Source organism: Capricornis sumatraensis, chromosome 2 (genome assembly GCF_032405125.1).
Source record: "Capricornis sumatraensis isolate serow.1 chromosome 2, serow.2, whole genome shotgun sequence".
Lineage (NCBI taxonomy): Eukaryota > Metazoa > Chordata > Mammalia > Artiodactyla > Bovidae > Capricornis > Capricornis sumatraensis.
This window is the reverse complement of record NC_091070.1, coordinates 112,888,254-112,904,164: the sequence shown is the minus strand read 5'-3', so window position 1 is coordinate 112,904,164 and position 15,911 is coordinate 112,888,254.

The window sequence follows — 15,911 nt, the reverse complement described above, 5'->3', positions numbered from 1 at the left end:
ATTTTGCCTCTTCTGCCATCGCGCGCGGCGGCCAAGCTACACGAAAATTTGAGCAAATATTATACAGTTCCTATACATCTCCTTTCCCCATCAAGTCTCTATCCCATAGTTTTGCAGACGGACGCTGGCGGAGCACTGGGTCCCGTCAGTAAGTCAGGCTGGCCCCGCCTGCAGCTTTCAGTGTGCGGCTGTTTCCCGTGGCGGGTGGCAGCAGAGAAGTTCCCTTTTTCTTTTGTGGCGAATCAGTCTGTCCAGGATCCAAACTGACGAATCTGCGCCCTGTGGAAAAAATATAAACACTTCCTCGACCGGCAGTTAATTTTGGGTCGGGATCTTTTTGTTATTTGGAGATCTTTTCACTTTATCAACGGTTTTACATCTTATAGTTCCAAACAAATCAGCATTTAACTTATTACAAAGAGAACATGTTGTAAAATCTGATGGAGGAAAAACTATACTTAAATTCTCCCTTTTTAATTTTTGAATTAACAAAACGTGAGGGTAAATGATGCAAGATAATTTCCTATAAAGCATCAAGTTGTTTTCTGTTATATGGATTTACAATTTTTGATGGCTCTTTACTAAACAATTTAATAAATCAGTATACTTGAATTAATCTTTTTTAATTAATATGTCAGTAATTTTTCCTTAGGCAGAGGCCATTGTTCCACCCACACCGGATCTTGAGATTTCCATGTAATGGGGTAGGCAGCAAAAATAATGGCCTCCATTATAAATTTGGATATCCCAATCTAGCACGTAGCTTGCGAGGAGTTGGGCAAATTGGCTCAATTATTCCTGTCTGTTGTTTACCCAGTCCTTTTGATGGACCATAGCCCATCTGCAACATCTGAGAGGTCACTTTATCATCAGGGCTAAAAAGTAACACTCCCATTTGAGATAGCACGTCCCTCCCCCACAGGGTAAGGGGGAGCGAAGGAACGACATAAGGTTGGAAAGTTCCACAGGTATCCTCAAATTGCCAATCTAAAATTTTTGCACTTTTGGCTACTGTGGGGACTTGAGGGCAAATAAAACAAAATTTGACTCCTGAAATCTATCAGAGCAACTTGCCAAATCATCACTATTTTTGTAAAAGAATTGCAGTTGATCCTTATTGAATGGAATTACTATATTTGCTACCTCTTATCCAAAAAGTTCCACACTTTTTTTTTTTTTTGAAATTAATTGTTCCACCAAGTTGGGATAAGATAAAACTATTTTTCTTGGGGTCATTGGTAGATGGAACCAATGGGCCTTCTTGTCACAAGCATCCTGTAGGTATTTATTTTGTGGCAAGAATAATTTCATCTCCTCTTTTGGTAATATTAATCTTAATTAACTGATCATTTAAAGCCTCATTCACTTTAACAAAAGTGAACTCTGTCTCACTAGTCAACCTTTTCTTAGAATTGGGATTAGGATTGTTTTTTTTTTTTTTTTTTTTTGTTAAGCAATCAAACAAAAGGCTTTAAATCTACAGAAGTCAGTTTTAAATGTGGGCATATCCAATTAATATCACCTAATAATTTTTGGAAATCATTTAAAGTTAGTAAACAATCTCTCAGTAGCTTTAAATGGACATTATCAGTTTTAAAACTTTTGGCAGACCTAAATATAAGAAGCAAGAAAAGAGGTGTTACACAATATCTTTATAAGCTTTTCCAATGATCTTTTTATAACCCAAATCTGGTCTATAGCCTTTTAGATGACAAGTAACCATTTAATCTTTGCTTGAATACTTTCAGCAACGGGGAGCTCACTACTCACCAAGGTTTTAAACTGTCTCTCACCTCTTTTTTTACAGCATTTCCATCCTGCATACCACTTTTTTTTAAAATCTCACCAACTCCTTTTCAGTAGTATGTGTTGGCCAGGAGGTGCAGTAGTCTCTCAGCAATGTAAGAAACGTCTTGTCTATTGTCTAAGAGCCATGACATTTTATATCCTTGAATTTAAAAATCTTTTAAAGGCCTAGAAGCTGCAATATTTTGCACCCAAAAGGCTAGATCTAGATCCTCTGGGGCTTTTTTTTTTTGGTTAAAGTAAAAACAAAAGCTGTGCTATTTTTTTATGTTTTATTAATTGCAGTTTTAGCAGGTGGTGATATCAAAACTTCAATTTTTCCAGTATAATCAGAATTTACTACACAAGACACTACCGAAATTCTTTGAAAAGAAAGCAAGCTATGCCCCAGCACAAGTCTTACAATGTCCTCAGGCAGGCGACTAGCCACTCCCATTGGAATCTGAGTCGGGAGTTAATATTATTGAGGTGGTGGAACTGAGGTCTAGGCCTGAGCTACCTGGGGTTGTTTGGTACGGCTTGTTGTCTCTGTTTAGCAGAACATTTTGGCAAAAAATGTTCTATTTGGCCTCAAGAGAAACATTTTGCATTTGTAAAATCCTTTTTATTACGAATATTTTTCTTTCTTTTTTCTGTTTTTCTTCCTTTTTTTTTTTTTTTTTTCCTTGGGTGAGGCCCCTCCTGAGGGGATTTTATGCAAGGAGCAAGCTCTGTTTTAAAAGTTCTTTTGCTCAAAAATATTTTAACTATCCTTTTCAAACTTAAGCAATGTTTTGGGAGGCTTTGGATATAAAGTGGGGAGTTCTTAAGCCCTGGGGAGGCGCAAGCAGAGGTTGCAGTGGTCACCTTAAATAAGATAACTTTTTTAAAGGTTTGGTTTGTGTAGAGGGGGAGGAGGCTCTCCAGGGCGCTCGGCCGCTGCGTCCTGTAAGCACCCTCCTTCCTCGGGAGGAAGAGTACAGTCTGTCTCCTTTTGTTTGCCAATGGCAGAAAATATGATCTGCGTAGAAGGTGGAGACCCACTACCATTCACCGCTATAGCCTCTCCCATAGGCTATCTAACAGCCTCATGACAGGGGTCCAGAACATTTGTAATCATATTTTACAGAGCAAAAGCATTTACAGGCCCATGCAAAGTATAGTAAGTTTTTAGCTGTTTTCCTAGCTTCACCCAAGTATCTAAAATCCCTTTTATGGAAACCAAGGACATTGCTCTCGTAACACTAGCCTTTTTGTCTTTAATTTGTCTTTTTTGTTTAACAGTTACAAAATTACCTGTATAAAGAGGTGTCGTTGTTTTGAGTCATTGTTACCCGTGTCAGAAAATTAAGAGTTATAGAAAAGTCTGCCTTGACAAAAAGGTTTTACCTTTGGCAAGGGGGGTTTTGTTTTCAACCCTAAGATAGCAGGTTTCTTTTCAACCTCTAGAGCACCAGGTTTCTCTTAAACCCTTGAACACTTCCCACTCGTCCTCACCCTGTCTATCCTACAGGGGGGTCCGCGGCACCCTGAGTGGGGTCCTAGCCATCCCGAACACTCAACACTGGGGGAGTACCCGAAAGTACTCCAGGGGGAGTGATTAAGTCACTCCGGGGGGAGCAACAGAGAGTGCTCCGGGGGGAGCTTTTGCTCCGAGGAACCTACCTTCGAATAGCCTGTTCCGGGCGCCACTTGCCGGAGTCCAGCCCCGGTGGATCCAGGGAATTCGAAGGGTGGACGGCGTTGGCGTGGAAAAACTCGTTTATTTATTAATATAAGATTAGATTAAGAAACTATAGTGTAGTAGGAAGATTAAGTGGAGGAAGAGGGCTGAATAGCTTGGTTTACGCGGAAGACCAATAAAATTCCAGACAAGGAATTTGCACCATCTACGTTGGGCCACCGGCGCCCGCTTGAATATCTAAGGGTGCCTCGCCTTAAGCTCCCTTTCGCGCGGGTCTTAACAACCACAGCAAGTAAGTAGACCTGGCGAGCCTCCGCGCCCCAGATGAAAATTCAGCCTGAAATTAAAGTAAAGAGCAGAGAGAGGGAAAGGGAGAGAAAATGAGAGAGAGAGAGAGACACGGGGGGAGCCAGATTCCCCAGAAACCAGGCCGAGAGACTAGTTCGAGAAGCTGGTCCGAGAAACTGGTCCCCTCCTTTATTGTTCACAAGGCCTTTTATACTTTTGATAAAACATGGAGATCAATGGGTAACACAAAATTATGTAGCGTTCGCAGCCCAGACTCTTTCTATACATCATTTTGTATACAAAAGGTCTCAGGTGATTTACATTATCTTCTGGCCAAGAGGCTCGTTAACACTTTTTGGCTCTCTTCCTTAATGAATGTTAATTTTGTTTCCCCTGAAGTGTTTTTCTTTAATCTGCATCTCCTTAAAAGCGCTAAAGTTACATCTCTATAGAACAAAGGTACAGTGGGTTACAACAAAGAAGGTACTTAACTCAAAGATCTAATGTTGCTAATACCAGGTCTACTACTTCTTTTTCTATATACCAACTGTATCTAAAAATAAAGGATATGAAAATTTGGCAGCAAGCATTGACTCAACAAATTAAACTTTTAATCAGTCCTATTCTAAAGATTTTGACTCTTCAGAAGCCCCTACCTTCCTAGGATGTTTTAAGCTTCCTGTGCCTCCTGCGGTCAGGAGGCCTCAAACAATCACATGCGCAGCTGTACGAGTCCTGCAGGCAGGCTAGAAAGCCATCAGAGGGGTTTTTTGGATTGAAACACTCTTTCAAATGCAGAAGACTAAAGCCCTGAATTGACTTTTTCCAGAAAATGTCAGAAGAGTGGAAAAGCAGAGCACAAAAGCCGGCAGATTTTTGTTGGGGTACATGCTTAGGAATTTCCAGAGGGGTCCCTGAAGTCTGAGCACGCCTTGCGTATGTCAGCTTCCTTCCTCATGACCTTGTCACGGGCGGGATTCCTCACACTGGCTCCCGGCAGAGCTCCTTGAGCTCATTAATTGAATTGAACAACAAACAACCCAATTAAGAAATATTTGGAAGACCTAAACAAGACATTTCTCCAAAGTAGACATACAGATGGCCAGCAAATACATGAGAAGATGCTGAACATGGCTCATTATTAGATACCAATCAAAACAACAATGAAGTATCACTTCACACTGGTCATAATGGCCATCATTTAAAAAAGCTACAAACAACAAATGCTGGAGAAGGTATGGAGAACAGCAAACCTTCTTGTACTGTTGATGGGAATATAAATTGATACAGCCACTATGGAGAACAGAATGGAGAGTCTTCAAAAAATTAGGAATAGAACTACCATTTTTTGTTGTTCAGTCATTAAGTCATGTCTGACTCTTTGTGACCCTAAGAACTGCAGCATGCCAGGCTTCCTTGTCCTTCACTATCTCCCTGAGTTTGCTCAAACTCATGTGCATTGATTCAGTGATGCCATCCAACAATTTCATCCTCTTTGCCTTCTTCTCCTCTTGCTCTCAATCTATCGCAGCATCAGGGTCTTTTCCAATGGGTCACTTCTTCCCATCAGATGGCCAAAGTATTGGAGCTTTAGCTTCAGCATCAGTCCTTCCAATGAATATTCAGGACTGATTTCTTTTAGGATTGATTGGTTTGATCTCCTTGCTGTCTAAAGGACTCTCAAGAGTATTCTCCAGCACCACAGTTTGAAAGTATCAATTCTTCGGCACTCAGCCTTCTTTATGGTGCAGCTCTCTTGTCCATACATGACTACTGGAAAAGCCATAGCTTTAACCATATGGATGTCTGTCGGCAAAGTGATGTCTTTGTTGTTTAATATGCTCTATAGGTTTGCATAGCTTTTCTTTCAAGGAGCAAGCATCTTTTAATTCCATGGCTGCAGTCACTGTCTGTCATGACTTTGAAACCCAAGAACATGAAATCTGTAACTGTTTCTATTGTTTCCTCATCCATTTGTCATGAAGTGATGGGACCACATGCTACTATCTTAGTTTTTTAAATGCTAAGTTTTAAGCCAGTTTTCTCACTCTCCTCTTTCACCTTCATCAGGAGGCTTTTTAGTTTCTGTTTGCTTTCTGCCATTAATGTGGTATGATCTGCATATTTGGGGTTGTTGATATTTCTCCTGGCAATCTTGACTCCAGTTTGCGCTTCACCTAGCCCCACATTTTGCATGATGTACTCTGCAGATAAATTAAATAAACGTAACTACCATGTGACTCAACAGTTCCACTACTGGGCATATAAGCTGAGAAAACCATAACTGAAAGAGACACATGTACCCCAATGTTTTTGATCACTTTTTACAATAACTAGGACATGGAAGCAACCTAGATCTCCATCAACAGATGAATGGATATAAAAATTGTGATACACATATATAATGATATATTACCCAGCAATAAAACAAATGCATTTGAATCAGTCATAATGAGGTGAATGAAGCCTATTATACAGAATGAAGTAAGTCAGAAGGAGAAAGACAAATATTGTACATTAGCACATGTGTATAGAATCTAGAAAGATAGTATTGATGAACCTAATTGCAGGAGTGGAAGTAAGAAATAGATTTAAGGGACTAGATCTGATAGATAGGGTGCCTAATGAACTATGGACGGAGGTTTGTGATATTGCACAGAAGACAGGGATCAAGACCATCCCCATTGAAAAGAAATGCAAAAAAGCAAAATGGCTGTCTGAGGAGGCCTTACAAATAGCTGTGAAAAGAAGAGAGGTGAAAAGCAAAGGAGAAAAGGAAAGATATAAGCATCTGAATGCAGAGGTCTAAAGAATAGCAAAGAGAGATAAGAAAGCCTTCTTTTGCAATCAAGGCAAAGAAATAGAGGAAAACAACAGAATGGGAAAGACTAGAGATCTCTTCAAGAAAATTAGAGATACCAAGGGAACATTTCATGCAAAGATGGGCTTGATAAAGGACAGAAATTGTATGGACCTAACAGAAGCAGAAGATATTAAAAAGAGGTGGCAAGAATACACAGAAGAACTGTACAAAAAAGATCTTCACAACCAAGATAATCATGATGGTATGATCGCTCACCTAGAGCCAGACATTCTGGAATGTGAAGTCAAGTGGGCCTTAGAAAGCATCACTATGAACAAAGCTAGTGGAGGTGATGGAATTCCAGTTTACCTATTTCAAATCCTAAAAGATGATGCTGTGAAAGTGCTGCACTGAATATGCCAGCAAATTTGGAAAACTCAGCAGTGGCCACAGGAATGGAAAAGGTCAGTTCTCATTCCAATCCCAAAGAAAGGCAATGCCAAAGAATGCTCAAACTATCACACAATTCCACTCATCTCACACGCTAGTAAAATAATGCTCAAAATTCTCCAAGCCAGGCTTCAGCAATATGTGAACCGTCAACTTCCTGATGTTCAAGCTGGTTTTAGAAAAGGGAGAGGAACCAGAGATCAAATTGCCAACATTCGCTGGATCATCAAAAAAGCAAGAGAGTTCAGAAAAACCTCTATTTCTGATTTATTGACTATGCAAAAGTCTTTGACTGTGTGGATCACAATAAACTGTGGAAAATTCTGAGAGAGATGGGAATACCAGACCACCTGACCTGCCTCTTGAGAAGCCTACATGCAGGTCAGGAAGCAACAGTTAGAACTGGACATGGAACAACATATTGCTTCCAAATAAGAAAAGGAGTATACCAAGGCTGTATATTGTCACCCTGCTTATTTAACTTATATGCAGAGTACATCATGAGAAATGCTGGGCTGGAAGAAGCACAAGCTGGAATCAAGACTGCCGGGAGAAATATCAATAACCTCAGATATGCAGATGACACCACCCTTGTGAAGAGGAGCTAAAAAGCCTCTTGATGAAAGTGAAAGAGGAGAGTGAAAAAGTTGGCTCAAAGCTCAACATTCAGAAAATGAAGGTCATGGCATCTGGTGCCATCACTTCATGGGAAATCGATAGGGAAACAGTGGAAACAGTGTCAAACATTATTTTTGGGGGCTGCAAAATCACTGCAGATTGTGATTGCAGCCATTAAATTAAAAGATGCTTACTCCTTGGAAGAAAAGTTATGACCAACCTAGACATCATATTCAGAAGCAGAGACATTATTTTGCCAACGAAGATCTGTCTAGTCAAGGCTATTGTTTTTCCAGTAGTCATGTATGGATGTGAGAGTTGGACTGTGAAGAAAGCTGAGCTCCGAAGAATTGATGCTTTTGAACTGTGGTGTTGGAGAAGACTCTTGAGAGTCCCTTGGACTGCAAGGAGATCCAACCAGTCCATTCTGAAGGAGATCAGCCCTGGGATTTCTTTGAAGGACTGATGCTAAAGCTGAAACTCCAATACTTTGGCCACCTCATGAGAAGAGTTGACTCATTGGAAAAGACTCTGATGCTGGGAGGGACTGGGGGCAGGAGGAGAAGGGGACGACAGAGGATGAAATGGGTTGATGTCATCACTGACTCGATGGATGTGAGTCTGTGTGAACTCTGGGAGTTGGTGCTGGACAGTGAGGTCTGGCGTGCTGCGATTCATGGGGTTTAAAAGAGTCGGACATGACTGAACGACTGAACTGAACTAAACTGAATGGAGATGCAGAGATAGAGAACAGACTTGTGGGCACAGTCGGGGAAGGAAAAGGTGGGACAAACTGAGAGAATTCATGGAAACATATACATTGCCATATGCAAAATAGATAGCAAATGGGAATTTGCCGTGTAACATGGTGAGCTCAGCTCAGTGCTCTGTGATAAGCTCAAGGGGTGGGATGTGGTGGGAAAGAGGAGGGGTTTCAGGAGGGAGAGGACATACATATACCTGTGACTGACTCATGCTGATGTGTGGCAGAGGCCAACACACTACTGAAAAACAATTATCCTCTAATTCATAAAAACTGAAAATAATATAAGCAGAATATGTTATGACAGAAATCATAGCATTTTTTTGAGGGGGGGGATGTCTCCTTTTTGGGGGGGATGGAACAAAAGCAAAAATCAGCAAATGGACCCAATTAAACATAAAAGATTTTGCACAGAAAGGGAAACCAGTGACAAAATGTTTTCCTGCTGAATAGGAGAAAGTATATGCAAATGATGTGACTGGTAAGGGGTTAATATTCAAAATATAGAAACAGCTCATACAACTCAATATAAAAAAAGATTAAAAAATGAGTAGTTGTTCTGAATAGACAGTTTTCCAAAGACATACAGATGAAAGACACATGGAAGTATGCTCAATATCACTAATAGAGAGATGTAAATCAAAACCACAATGTAAGAATTACTATCATCAAAAAGTCTATGAACAACAAATGTTGGCAAGTAAAAGAGAAAAAGAGAAACCTAGCCCACTGTTTATGAGAATCTGAACTAGTACAGCCACTATGGAAAACACTATTGGGTTTCATCAAAAAACCAAAATAGAACTACCACATGATCTAGCAATTCCACTTGACATATATCTAAAGTAAATGAAAGCAGTAATTTAAAAAGATACATGCGCCCTAATGTTCATAGTAGCTTTATGTATAATAGCCAAGGTACAGAATCTCTCTCTCTTTCTCTAGAGATTCACTATTACTGAGTGAATATATGCACATATATACACACACATATACAATGGAATGTTACTCAGTCATGAAAAGAATGAAATTTTGCCATTTGCAATAATTTGAATGAACTTGGAAGGCATACTTAATGAAATTAGACAAAGACAAATATAGTATGCTATGTTTATATGCAGAGTCTGAAAAAAAAAGTAAAAGAATTCACAGATATAGTGAACAATCCAGTAGATATCAATAGGGGAGGGAAGGTGGAATGGGAAAGATGGAGATAGAAGATTAAGAGATAATTTACTATGTATAACACAAATAAATTGTCAGTATATATATATATATATATATATATATATATAGAGAGAGAGAGAGAGAGAGAGAGAGAGAAACTGGCAGACTCTAGAGATCAAAGTTTGTAAACCACTGTGCCATCACGTTTGCTTTAATCTATTGATTTAAGTAGTCATTTGGCCTACCCAAATTCAGTGGAAAGTATACATATATATACTTTTTTTACTTGTGTCCAACTCTGTGAATCCCAGGGACAGGGGAGCCTAGTGGGCTGCTGTCTATGGGGTCGCACAGAGTCGGACACGACTGAAGCAACTTAGCAGCAGCAGCAGCAGCAGCAGTGACCCTATGGACTGCAACCTGCTAGGCTTCTCTATTCATGAAATTATCCAGGCAATAATACTGGAGTGAATTGACATTCACTTCTCCAGGGGATCTTCCTGACCCAGGGATCAAACCCAAGTCTCCTGCATTGTGGGCAGATTCTTTACCATCTGAGCCACCAATTTATGTTGTAAACAGAGGGAATATAGCCAATATTTTAACAATAATCATAAAGGGAGTATAATTCATGAAAAAAATAAATCACTATGTTATGTACTTGAAACTAACCTAATATCAGCTGTGTTTCAATTTAAAAAGTGCTGTTTAGGGAACAAAAGTTGATATTCTGAGTTAGGAAGTAGAAACTGGCAGACTCTAGAGACCAAAGTTTGTAAACCACTATGCCATCATGTTTGCTATAATCTATTGATTTAAGTAGTCATTTGGCCTATCCAGATTAGGCCTATCCAGATAGACTGCTGATGAATTTTTTCACTAAAGGATTTCCTGAAAATCTAGCCATGGTCACAATCTATGACATAATTGAAAGACAGTAAAGTCACTAAATCCTAGTCATCAAATTCTTATTTAATACCTTGGAATTGCCTCTTCCTTTTCCATCCCTGTAGCATCTCTAATGTAACTTATAAAAAATTGGGTCGCATGAGTCCCTAAGAGAGACATCTTTGAGTGTCTAGTACAATATTTTCCCATTTCTAGCCCAGAGTATATAAACTCACTGGCAGAGGGAATAAATATGCAGTATGAAAATCGAAGGTAATCCTACTAAGGGAGAAGTCTCAGCTAACGTCTGTAACAGGCACTGTAACATTTTAGTCTACAACCCAAATGTTCTTTCTTTCTTTATTGAACAAATATCAATCACGGTCACATTATATTCCAGGAAAAAATTGTTTTCCTATGTGCCTGAAAGACTTATGTTGCCTCTGATATTCTAATATATTCTCTATTCTTTGTGTCTTTCTTCCCCTCCTAACTTTCAGAAAGGAGAATATGAAGTGAATATTTTTTGCCAGCTTGAGTACAAAAATTTAGCCATTAGGTAGGGATACTCACAGGAAGTAGTTCTACTATGTTTGTTTTAACAAATAAGACCAAGAAAATTGTAATGCTCTAATAAGTCCACAGAGAATATCTATGAGGTAACCAATTAATGCCACAATGTGTTAGAAAGGGCCTTCTCTTTGACCAACTAATTCTCATAGTGTATTACTATAGTTCTACTTGCTAACTGGGGATATTATGGACAAGTATTGGACAGAATGTGGTAATTAGCTCCTTATGGAGATAGAGATCTCAATAACAAACAACACATTGAGGTCATTCTTGATCTAAAAAGGAAAGACCATTGTCATACTCACTGGGGAAACACCTAAACTATCCAAGGCACAGGTGGAATTTTTGTGTTGAACAATGTATATAGCTCTCTTATATTGGTCTAGAGTTTGCAGAAAATGGAAGAAGAGCCCTGGGACATTATGATGGGGAAGATAATTTTGGCAAATTTCACCAGAAAGTTTAATAGAAGATTCCAAGATGTGTCTGAGAGTAAAGACATCAGTATGTCACTGGGCATTAAATTCTCATTTGAAACAATATGAACATTTTATTTTTGTTTAGGGAGTTTTATTTTCTTATTGAGAAGAGCAGTGACAATCTCGTCATTTATCTTTACATCAAACTTTTTAAACATTAGGGTTTTTTATGGAGCTACTGATCTGTTTCCCCCTAGTTGTTAGTATTGGAAAATAGAAAAACTGGTCAAATTATCAAGGGGGCAATTGGATGCTGAAAAATGTAAGGATAAAAGTAAAGACCACAGTAAGAAGAAAGTAAGGCTGCAGGATAAGTTTTAAATTTTTTCATGAAATTTTTCATATTTTATGCAATATAAGAAAGAAAGATGACAAATTTAACTGGAATATGGAACATATGGAAACACAAAGTAATTTTACCTAGGAGGCACATGATGGTACAAAGGGGGCCAAGTTGCTAGAAAGTAAGCTGAGATCATTATTATCAATAATTAATTAATGAACTATTTATTCATCAAGTCTTTGTATTTCACATATTCCATATATTTAAATATAGATTATGTTTTGATGACACAGAAGGCATATGTTGTGGAATTCATCGTTGAGGTTGTCTAGTCTATTGGAGAGATAATCAGGAGAAAATAAAGACACATGAAACAACCTCTAAATATACTAAGCTTTAGATACACTAGAAACAACAAATTCTCCCTAGACAGATTAGAGAAAGTTCAATAACTGGTGCCTGTAAAAAGCATGAAGAATGAGTGAGCCACAGATGAAAATTAAAAGATATTCAAGGCTGAGATTTCCCTCTTTCCCTTTCTATGAAGTCTTGAAATATAAAAGCATGTTTGGAAAACTGTGTGCATTTTAATGCAAATTCTGTGTTATTAAGATTTAGGTTGCAAACGTTGATAGAAGACAAAATTAGTTGGCTTTTAAATCAACTTAAGAAATTAGCTTTACTGTGTAGGTGATGAAACAAAATAATGAAAAATCAGCTTTCTTTTTCTACTTTTTGAGAAGGCAGTTTAATTATCCTATATGTTCTTTTCCATCTTTTCATTTTTCCCCAAGGTTTCTTTGAACACAAAATATCCCCCTTTCCAAATTAAAACAAAACAAAACAAAACAAAACCCAGCAATACCACTTGTTTGTTTGCATACCCCAAGGACTGTGGCAGCAGCCTCCCTATGGTTCTTTTGTAAAATATATAATGTAATGTAGTGATCTGAAGGGCCTTTATTTTCTTTCCTGTCCAAGTCTGCACATCCAAGTTCAAAATAAATTCCCTAACTCATTTCAACTGTCATCTCTCTGCCACGCAGCTATCTCAGATCCCAGACTCTGTAAGTAGCAAAACTTTCCCCCCTTCAGAATTCTCATATTCATTTCATGGTGCTTCATGCTCTACTTTGTGTAAATGTCTCATCTCCAATAGACTATAAGCTACTCGTAACCAAGGAACTTGTCACTTCTTCTTTTATTTACCCACAGTTCTTAGGATAGTACCTGACATGTTACAGAAACTCCATAAATATTTGTCAAATGAATAAATCAATAGCTATATTTAAAGCATTTTTCCTATTTACCAATATCAATATAGTATACAATATTTCAGACTGGGTTAAGTACAGCCAACATTTTCCAAAATAAATTTCTTTTCCAACTTCAGCTGCCACACAAGTTCTGAGGATGAGTTTCAAAAATTATGTGATATGTTGAAGCAGTTGGCAGGGAGGGTCATGGAATAACCATTGAATAATGTGGATTTTCTTTCCTTTCAGAAGCTCCGTCTTTCTTTGAATAGCTAGTCACTGTTCTTTCTGAGGATGATCTTATAAAAGAGAAAATACTTAAAGAAAGAAGACCAGGAAGTTGGAAAGGTAGAGATTATATCCCAGGAGGAATAATACAGGAGTATTTGTTCTGGTCAAAAGCACAGTGTGTACTTTTTGTTTATAAAGTTTACAGATAAGGCTTCCATGGTGGTCAATGCGGGAGATGTGGGTTTGATACCCAGGTTGGGAAGTTCCCCTGGAGAAGGAAATGGCAACCCATACCAGTATGCTTGCATGGGAAATCTCATGGATGGAGGAACCTGGTGAACTACAGTTCATGTGGTTGCAAAAGAGACAAGACTTAATGACTAAAACCAATAAAAACAAACAACAGATGAGGTAATTCAAAAGTTCCATTTCAAAATTTTACTAGACCTTTGTCTAAGCAAAAGAACAAAAAACAGACATTTTGCTGTTTGTAGAGTGTTTTGAGATCAATTATTGTTGTTTAGTTGCTAAGTAGCTTTGACTCTCTTGTGACCCCATGGACTATAGCCTGCTAGACTCCTCTGTCCATGGGCTTTCCCAGGCAAAAATACTGGAGTGGGTTGATCAATAATAAAGCACTATTAAAATTAAGTTTAATTAGTGAGACAATGGACAAAACTTCTCAATAATCAGAAAGAAAATGAGAAAGCAGCACTTTTTCTTCCAGTTTTACTGAAATATGATTGACATACAACACTATATAAGCGTAAGGTATATAGCATAATAATCTGATTTATATACATCTTGAAATGATTATCACAAGTTTAATGAATCCCCATCATCTCAAATAGGTAAAATCTTAAAAAACTAGAGAAAAATATTAATAATTATATATTTTTCTTGTGATGAGAACTCTTAGGGTTTAATTTCTTGTATGTGCATGCTCAGTTGATTAGTTGTGTTTGACTCTTTGTGATCCCATGGGCAGTAGCCCACCAGGCTCTGCAGTCCCTGGAATTCTCCAGGCAAGAATACTGTAGTAGATTGCCATTTCCTGTTTGGGGGATCTTCCCTGACCCAGAGATCGAATGTGCATCTCCTGCATCTACTGCACTGACAGGTGGATTCTTTACCATTACACCACCTGGGAATCCCATTGACTTTCTTAATAACCATCATATGTAACATACAGCAGAATTAATTATAGTTTGGGGGATGACAGAAATTTTTAATGAAGCATTTGCCTCTGCATTTAGAGAACAACTTTAGAGAGATTTTTCATCATGAAATGTTGAAGCAGGTTAACATTGTATGCTAGATTAATAGCAAGGGAACAAGTTTAGAAAATCCCTGAAATCAAATGACATCTACCTGGGAGTTTTCCAAAATAATTTAGAAGAGAAACTGGGGTTATTGTTATTGGTCACTTTGTTTCTTCAACAAGTTTTCGAGGACTAATATATACTAGACAATATGTCATATGTGGGTATGCAATTTCTGTCTCTGGTAAGTTATAATTTGTGGAATCAGAAGTAAGCTTAAAATACTAATGGCAAAGCCAGTACAACTTTAATGATTGCTAAAGTTGCCCAGATAAAATAATACAGAAAAATTAAGAAGTTGTAGGAAGGATCAATGAGTACATGCCACTTTTATAATTTAAAGAAGGTTGCACAATTAAAAGAAGAAGAATAAAATGACAATAAATATGCACTTCTCTGATGGCTCAGATGATAAAGAGTCTTCCTGCAGTGCATGAGACCCGAGTTCAATCCCCGGGTCAGGAAGATCCCCTAGAGAAGGAAATGGCAACCCACTCCAGTACTCTTGCCTGGAAAATTCCATGGATGGAGGAGTCTGATAGCTACAGTCCATGGGGTAGGAAAGAGTCAGACACGACTGACCAACTTCACTTCAAATATGCACTATTTCCAGATGTAGGGGATAGTATGTAAAAGGAAATGATTGTTCAAATTTTCTCTATGCTAAAGTTCATTTGAAGAAATATGTATATTGACAGTTATGAGAGGAAAGGTATGTTTGGGAACAGTATGAAAGACAGAATATAATTAGTTTAACTCTGTAAATAATTGAAGACCATTTAGTTTTGTTAATAGGGTAGAATTTGCCCTATAAAAGACAACTCTACTGCTATTATGAAGGTGACAGAATGGGAAGAGGACTCCTTGGAGTCTATCCAATTAAAATAAATTTTAAAAAAAACGCTCTTGTAATAATGCAGGTTAAGAGTTAATTTCTGGAAAAATGGGGAAAAAATGTATCATAGAAGTGTTACACACACACACACAATAAAAAACTGATCCGATGTGGAGGATGAGAATTTTTGTGTGTCTAAATATGCCCCAGAAGTATACAGCTTGGATGCCTAAGCAGCTTTGGAAACTTCTTATTGAGATACAGAACTCAGGTAAAGGAACAGATTTGGGTGATAGGTTGGAGAGGATAAGAATGTTTCTAATAAAAATATGTAATCCAGTACCAGCAATAAGAACTGTGTCAGAGTCATCAGGGAAAGTATCTGAGCCTCCTGCTTAAGAATTCAGAGATGGAGCCTGGGAACAACAGTCTGTTGGGTTTCCAAGTCAGGTATATCAAGAATAAGATATATAACCAAGTAGGAAA